The sequence below is a fragment of the Mus caroli genome, chromosome 8, assembly GCF_900094665.2.
Source record: "Mus caroli chromosome 8, CAROLI_EIJ_v1.1, whole genome shotgun sequence".
NCBI classification, from domain to species: domain Eukaryota; kingdom Metazoa; phylum Chordata; class Mammalia; order Rodentia; family Muridae; genus Mus; species Mus caroli.
In genome coordinates, this window is record NC_034577.1 from 68,428,581 (window position 1) to 68,436,717 (window position 8,137).

Sequence of the window (8,137 nt, forward strand, 5' to 3'; positions counted from 1 at the left end):
CTTAAGTAAGACTGTCACACCTAGCTCTTTACATGAGTACTGACGTCCCACACACATCCTTGTACTTATATTTGTTTTTGTCCCCAGCACAAAGAGACAAAGGGGATCTTCAGCCCAGGTAACTGAAATCCTAGCATCAGTTTCGTCTGTGAGAGCTCCTAGAGGTGGTTAACTGCATTCTTCCATCTGACCCTCCCCTACTCCCTTCATGTGTACTATTCTAGCTCCTGGATATATTGGAGAGGTTTATGCAGAAATTCAAGATGCTTCTAAAAGCCCCTTTCCTCAGCCCCTTTCATTTGGCTTCTTTTGCTCAGTAACATATTCCGTCTCTCTTTCCCCAGGTTACCTCTCAGAATCCTTTTCCTATGTGATCTGCAAGTCCTTCTTTCTTCTCACATCCCTTGAAAATGCTTTTATGTGTCCTCTAATGCAAAGTTGTCTATATCAAATATCTCATTTTACTAAGCAAACACGATATATGTGGCACATCGAGGGACGGAAGAGGATGCCTTATGTACCTTCGTGTTTCATTTTTGTCTATTACAAGCTCTATAATGTGAACTCTGCAGTTCCAACTCTAAAAATCAATGATTTATCTGTTCTGTGACTTATGATAAATTTGGTCATTGAATGTAGTCACCTAAACAAATTATAACAATATTGATGGTTTGAGATAAAGAAAAATCACATATTGCCTTTTTTTAAAAAGATTGATTTATTTTTGCTTTTTGTATATAACGGCTTATCCAGAAGAGGGCATTTGATTCCCAGGAAGAGGAATTACAGGAAGTTGGGTGCTAGGAAGCCAGTCCTGGTCCAAACAGCCAGTACTTTTAACTGCTGACCCATTTATCCAGGCCCTGCATATTACCTGTTTTAATTGACAAATAGAAATTACATATATTTATAGTATATAAAGTGCTGTGTCAATGGATATGTAAGTTGTGGGATGGCTAAATTGAACTAATTATAACATGCATTTTCGTTGTTGTTGAAAGTACTTGAAATCCATTCATTTAATAACTTCCAAGTTTACTGTTCATTACTATTAACTATAGTCAACATATTATACAGTTGGTCTCATCAATGTATTCTTTCTGTGTACTATAGAATACTCTTCCAACATAACAGCCATTACCATGCTACTCAGATCAGTTGTTATTTCTCACAACTGATGATCCAGTTAGAACCAGGTGACCTTCCCTCAGAGAAGGAGGGGCAGGGAGGACCTCATCTGAGATTTGTCTTCTCCCTCAAAACTGTATGTGATTCTGCCCTACCTGTGTAGGGGAAGATTGAAGGAAGAACTCCATCTACTTAGCTGAGAAAGTTGTCACCAAGCTGAGATGAAACATTTTGGTGACGCAGTGGTTGTAGGGCCACCCACGCTCTGGCAAGTCACCCATGCTTCTGCTCATCTGATAAATCCCATGGCTCATCAAGGTAGATGTGTGTGGGAACATTGGTCTGTCTCTGGAATTTTAACTGGGGTGAACAGGATATCCTATTCAGTCAAAGCTCCACAGGAAGAGGCAAACAGCACAGCATAACTGAAATGTTTATATTTGAACAACATCTCTCCAGGGTTCCCCGACTCTTCAGCCCCAGTCAGTGGCCATTTTGATCTCTGCTTCCATGAGTTTAACTCTTCAACTTTTCTGAATTCCCAAGTGGGATCGAACAGTGTTTCTTCTCATTCATGACTTGTTTCTCTCATTGTGATTCACCCACCCAGGTTCACCCATGTTGTAAAAATAATTGACATCCTTTTTAAATGCTGAATAGTATTCTGTTGTGTATCTGCTTGTCCTTTCTTTCTCTTTCTTTCTTTCTTTCTTTCTTTCTTTCTTTCTTTCTTTCTTTCTTTCTTCCTTCCTTCCTTCCTTCCTTCCTTCCTTCCNTTTCTTTCTTTCTTTCTTTCTTTCTTTCTTTCTTTCTTTCTTCCTTCCTTCCTTCCTTCCTTCCTTCCTTCCTTTCTTTCTTTCTTTCTTTCTTTCTTAAAAACAAAACAAACAAAAAGCAGGCTCTTGTGTAATCTAGTTTAGCCTTGAACTTACTGTATAGACAAGAATGACCTTGAACTCCTGATTCTCTTGTCTCTCTCTTCCAAGTTCTGTGTTACAGGAATGCAATACTGAGTCCTATGTAGTTCTTGGGATGTAACCCAGGGCTCTTTGTGTATCAACCAGCCACTCTATCTACTGAGCTATACCCTTTCTACTATTTTTTTTTTCTGATCAGTGTACCTGTTGATGGAGACTTCAATTGGTTCCATATATTAGCTTTCATGAACTTACTGGAATTGCACAGGTGTGCAGATATCCCTTTAAAAAACATTTTATTGGGGCTGGCGAGATGGCTCAGTGGGTAAGAGCACTGACTTGCTCTTCTAAAGGTCATGAGTTCAAATCCCAGCAACCACATGGTGGCTCACAACCACCCATAATGAGATCTGATGCCCTCTGCTGGTGTGTCTGAAGTCAGCTACATTGTACTTATATATAATAATAAATAAATCTTAAAAAAAACATTTTATTGATTCTTTGTGAATTTCACATTATGCAGGACAATCCCTCATATTTTCATCTCTTCGTATCAGCCCTCTACCCTTGCAACCTCCTCCAAAAAGAAAATAAAAAACAAAAATAAAACAAAAAACAAACAAATAAAACACAAACAAAACAAACAAGCAAACACACAAACCAAACCATCTCATTGTAGAAGCTTCAGTGTGTCACATGGCATACTCTTTGTTCCAAACATCTTTACTTGTAAATGTTCATTGCAATGAGTCATGGGTCTGGTTTGATGGAGTAGATGTTGGGGTGGGCTAACTCAAAACCCTGAATCTGGATCTGGGTGGTAGCTGAGTTTAGCCAGCCAGCACTCCTGCATCCATACAACCAGAGTGAGCTGCCAATGCTGCAGCTGGCCAGGGGCCAGTTCTCCATTTCTCAGGTCCAGCTGTCCCTCCTGCCACAGGAAGGGAGGGGTTGAGGAGGTAGGGCATCTCTCCCTTGTCCATACCACCTCAAAGAAAATGAGGAGAATGGCAAGCTTTGCTTACACTTCTGGCTGGCTCACCTGTTCCTTCTGCCACTAGGGTTAGATCTACTTCTGCCCAAGTGAAGCACAGAGCTATCTCTCCAGAGTGCTGAAGCTGGTGAGGGGCAGCCCCAGATCTCCCACTCTCATGACCCCAGGCATATATCCCTTCAAGATAAGAATTTCATTTCTTTTGAATGTATCCTCAGGATTGGGGATGCTTGATCACATGGTGGTTCTATGTTTAATGTTTGAGGAACAACTATATTATCTGTCATAATAACTTGTGTTTGTCTGCATCCTATTGCTGTGAAGAAACACCAAGACCATAGAAACTCTTATATTAAAAAACACACATTTTATTGGGGCTCGTTTACTGTTTTAAAGGTTTAGACCATTATCAGCATGGCTAAAAGCATGGCTGCATGAACTCAGACATGATGTTGGAGAAGGAACTGAGAGTTCTTCATCCAGATTCACAGGTGGCAGGAAGAAAAAGCTACTGGGTCTAGCTTTTGCATCTGAAGCTTGAAAGACATGTCCTTCTTGCCAGCTGCTCCCCTGCACCCCCCCTGCCCCCCCCGCCCCATCCTATCCCCCCACCCTGGCCGACCCAATGACATACTTCCTCCAACAAGACCACGTCTATCTCAGCAAGGCTACATTTCCTAATTCTTTCAAATAGTGCCAGTCCTTACCTGTTCCAATATAGAGACTGGGTTGGGGACGCATTCTTATTTAAACCATCATGTAGCTGAACTAATCAATAGGTATTACAACCAAGAGTGGTGGCTATAATCCCAATACTGGGGAGGCTCAAGCCTCATATGTTTGAGTCCAGCCTGGGATGTATTATCAAGAATTTATCTCAAAAAAAGATAGATGATAGGTAGATTAGAGAGAGAGAGAGAGAGAGAGAGAGAGAGAGAGATAAACAGATAATCTGGATCCAAACATGCAGAAGATTTCACACATTTCTATCAACTACTGGTATTTTCTGACTTTTTTGATAATTGACATTCTTAAAAGTACAGGTAGTTTTCCAGTTAAGTCATGTTGAACTCTCTCTCTCTCTCTCTCTCTCTCTCNCACACACACACACACACACACACACACACACACACACACACACACATATTTCATTTGTTTAGTGAACAGATGGCTGTTTGGGTCATTTGCCCATTTTTAATTGAGTTGTTTCCTTGATGTTGAGTTCATACATACTGCAAGAGCAAGCCCCTACCCATTGTATGTTTAGTAAATGCTTTCTTCAGTCTTGTTTTGCTTCTTGTCAACATGGGGCATTCTTTTCTTTCCTACAGGTTTTAACAGACTTCGATGCCATTTATCTGAGCATGCTTTTCCGGCTTGAATTTTTAGTGTCAGACCAAAAAAATTTTTTCCCACATTCATGCCAGGAAGTTTTTTCTTCTATGTTGTCTTCAAATACTTTCACAGCTTTAGGACTTAGAATTTAAGCTTTAGTACATTTCTAGTTGCTAATTGTCTATGATGTGTCATAAGATTCTAATTATATTTTCCATGTGGATATTCTGTTTCCTAAGATCATTTTGTAAATAAATTATCTTTTCTTATCAAACGTTCGTGACATCTTTGTCCTAATTCCATTGGCAATAAATGTGTGGGCCAATTTCTGACCTCTATTTCGTTTCACTGGCTTCTGCCTTTTTATGCCAACATCATGCTGTTTTGATGGTTATAGTTTTGTAATACATTTTAAGATCAGGTAGTTTGAGCTTGATGCACAGCTCCTTTGATGCAAGACAGATGTGTTTGTTCAGCATCCTCCATGGTTACATTTAAACACTAGACTTATTATTTCTTTTCTTTTTTTTAATTTTGTAATTACATTTATGTACAGAAAACTTAGTGTACATTTAACCCAATTTAGTGGCGAGTTCTTTAGCCTTTGCCTTTTCCAGCTTGGCAATGCGAGCCACAGACTTAGGATCCAGGACATTGCCTCCCCAGTGGCGACAAATCTTGTCATATCTGTCATTATAATTGGTCCTAATAGCTTCCACCAGCTTAGCCAGAGCACCCTTGTCTTCCAAGTTAACCTGTGTGAAGGCAACAGTGGTCCATGTCTTCCTGTGGACCAGGTGCCCCAGCCTGGCCTTTCCCTTGATGATGCAGTAAGGCACCCCCATCTTTCAACACAGGGCAGGCAGGAAAACCACCAGCTCAATGGGATCTACGCGGATCTATCATGGGCAATCACCACCAGCTGAGCCTTCTTGTTCTCCATCAAGGTGGTGAGTGTATTGACTCCTGCTCAGAGGATAGGTGGTCTCTTAGTTGGGACGTTCCCTTTGCCAGCAGCTTTCTTCTCAGCATGGGCCAGTAGCCTTTGCTTCTTCTCCGGACTGTACTTGTGGGCAAGCTTAAGCACCTGAGTAGCTGTTTGCCTGTCCAGGGCCTGGATGAACTGGATAATGGCAGGAGGTACTTTGAGCCGTTTATAGAGGATGGCTCTTTGCCGCTGCAGCCTGGTATAGCCGGGCAATTTAGGGAAGCATGTTAGATCTCTTTTGGGCTTGATGTCCTGCTCAATGCTGACGTTCCTGGGTCTTTTCTCAAACAAAGGATTGACCACCTTTTTGGCCTCCTGTTTCTTGATAAGGGCAGGGACTGGGGCCACCTTCTTCCCTTTGGCCTTCTTTCCTTTGGGCATCTTGCTCGGCTGGAGTGCTTTTCTTTTCTTTTGTTTGCACACCTTCCTCAGTCTTTTGAAACAAGGTTTTATTCTACAAACTGTGAAAGCCTCAGACTCCTTATCTTCTAGTCCTAGCCTCCAGATGTTTGGAATACAGGTCCATGGCTCCATGCCTTGCATTCTATGCTTGCAGGCACATCCTGCTTTTCTGCAACTATCAAGGTCATCATCGTGGATTTTTTTGTCCTTTGTCATGAAAATGAAGCTTATGGCATCCTTTGATTTGTTTACATTGTACCATCCTTGTATTCCAGGAGTGACTCTTGCTCTGTAGTTACTATACTCTGGTATTCAGGTAACAGTAGACTCATGAATGGAGCTTGAAAGAACTACTTCTTCACCAGCTGTTTTGAATGATTGAAAATTTTCATCTAGGAAGCCATTCTTTCCTGAGCTTTTTTACTGATAAGAGATATTTTATTACTGTCTCGATCCCCTTACTTCTGGTTAATGACATCTCATTCTGATATCATGATCATCAACTGATCTGAAATGCCCAGATGTACAAGATAATTACTGAGCATCTGAACTAGCATGTGCAAAGTTAATAGCACAAAACTGCGTTACCATTGGACCTTTAGTGAGTATGTGTGTCTTGGCTTTCTTTACATTTCAATTGTACATTGTTCAGTATGTGGAACATGGGAACCAATTGATCATGAGCCTGCTTTTGGCATAGTTCACCAAAGAAATATAAACATGCTTTATACTGTGATTCATTTTATAAGTTACCAAAAGCTAGTGACTATCAATTTGATTCACGCACAGCCCTGCAATATGTTCAGCAAAATGGTTAAAAGATGGCAGCTCTTGTACAGATGTGGCTTACAATGTCTGTGTCTTAGGGTGCTGAATTTCTTGACACTTATGTTAATTACCATTGCATGAATTGAGGACATTGAAGCAGATAAAATTACAATACTTTTGTATAAGCTAATTAGTTATTTGGCTCATAATATTGCTGACTAAACTCAGCTGGACATGTTTTCCAGTCTAGCTGGGCCCTTTCATGAGTCTGTGCTCAGTGTCAAATCAGCTTCATGCTAAATCAAATAACCTTGACCACACATCCTGTCATATGTGGGGTCCTCAGAAGACTTGGATAGCTTGGCTCTGGTATTTTTGGTTTTACCCACTAATTGCACGGTCAGTGACTTTTTTTGTTCTTGACTGAGGTTGTTATATGAAAGTGAAACACTTCCAAAGACTCTAAAGTGCTGTGCTTAGTACTCGCACACACACTTCTGCCACATTACTGATCAAAACAAATAAAAAGGCATACCAAGATAAAGCAGTTCAGAACTAGACTCCCCTCTTGATGAGATCTGCAAACTGACTTTGCCAAGAGCATAGACTCAAGAGTGTATGATATATACTCACAGCTAATATACGTAAGTAACACAATGCTTGACTTCACTGAAAATGCATTCAAGGCTTGTGAACTTATTATGAATTCAATAAGTCCCATCCTGAGTTTATCTTAATTAATAAGGTAAGACAGAATAACTAAATGCATTAGTTATATTAGCTCTATTTTATAATATAATACTGTTTAAACATTGGGGAGAAATACGACATATTTCTGATTCTGTTCCTTAGATTTCTGGAATCAAGTTTGTCTCCACAACTTGTATAATTATTATTTTTAGTTGTTCACTAGATAGAACCTAGAATCCCTGAGGAGACCAGGCTCTGGATACGTCTGTGAGGGATCTTCTAGATCTGCTTAAGTTAGGTGGAGAGACCACACAACAAAAGGAAAAAGGGAGCTGAAGGCTAGCATCCATCACTCTTGGCTTCTGACGAGATGAAGTGTGACTAGCTTCCTCCAGTTTCTGTGTCACCCCCTCCCTGTGATGATGGACGATACCCTCCAGTTGAAACCTTACTTCCTTGCTTAAGTTACTTTATGGGGCATTTTGTCACAGCAATGAGGCATGGAACTAATACACCCTGTGAGGTTGCTATGTGCTACAAGAAGGCAATGCCAAGAAAACAGCAATGATGTTTGATGTGTTAAAAATTGGGTTCTAGAAATCTCCACAAGGACACCAAGGATAATGTATATAATTGGAGACAGATGTAGATATAAGTAATCAAGGATCAGACCCAAGGCCTTTCCCATGCTAGATGAGGTTCCAACACTAATCCACATCCACTAATCCACATCCACAGATCCAAATGAGGACCTTAAAAAAGGGTTTGTGTGTTTTGCATGCATGTATGTCTGGGCATCACATGCAGTGCCCAAGAGAGACAGAATAGGGAGTCAGATCCCCTGGAACTTCACTTACAGACAGTTGCCAAATGCCTTGTGGGTGCTTGGAATACAATCCCTAGGTCCTCTGGATG

At 40.7% G+C, this 8,137-nt stretch overlaps 1 pseudogene; it reads right to left on the reverse strand.

Annotated features, from left to right (window-relative positions):
- Positions 1-4,942: 4,942 nt before the first annotated feature.
- Positions 4,943-5,749, reverse strand: LOC110300467 (annotated as a pseudogene).
- Between the last annotated feature and the right edge of the window lie 2,388 nt (positions 5,750-8,137).